The sequence below is a fragment of the Nilaparvata lugens genome, chromosome 7, assembly GCF_014356525.2.
Source record: "Nilaparvata lugens isolate BPH chromosome 7, ASM1435652v1, whole genome shotgun sequence".
In the NCBI taxonomy this organism is placed as follows: Eukaryota; Metazoa; Arthropoda; class Insecta; order Hemiptera; family Delphacidae; genus Nilaparvata; species Nilaparvata lugens.
This window is the reverse complement of record NC_052510.1, coordinates 40,405,926-40,406,351: the sequence shown is the minus strand read 5'-3', so window position 1 is coordinate 40,406,351 and position 426 is coordinate 40,405,926.

Sequence of the window (426 nt, the reverse complement as noted above, 5' to 3'; positions counted from 1 at the left end):
TACAATTTACCAGGCTGAAGTACAGATGCGAATATGCCAGCACCAAGTAACAAATCTACAGGTTTAGGTTGATCAAACAATGGATCCGCTAATTTGAGTTCAACGGGAATTGAAATTTTGGAAAGATTGATGTTCACACTAGGAACATTAGATGATATGCTATCAACTACAATACAATTTTCTTCAACCGACCACGAACGATCAGAAGAAGATAAGCAAGCTGAATGAGAAATAGATGATTTGGTCTTATTCTCACCTACACTATGAATCAAAGTGTCCGAATACAAAGTAATAAGTGACAATTTTTTAGCCAACCTAGTTGACATCAAATTACAATCAGAACAAGAATCTAAAAGCGTGGTTGCTTTAACAAATTCCCCACTAGAAGCTTGAACCAAAACTTTGGCAGTAGGTAACAAGCGACAG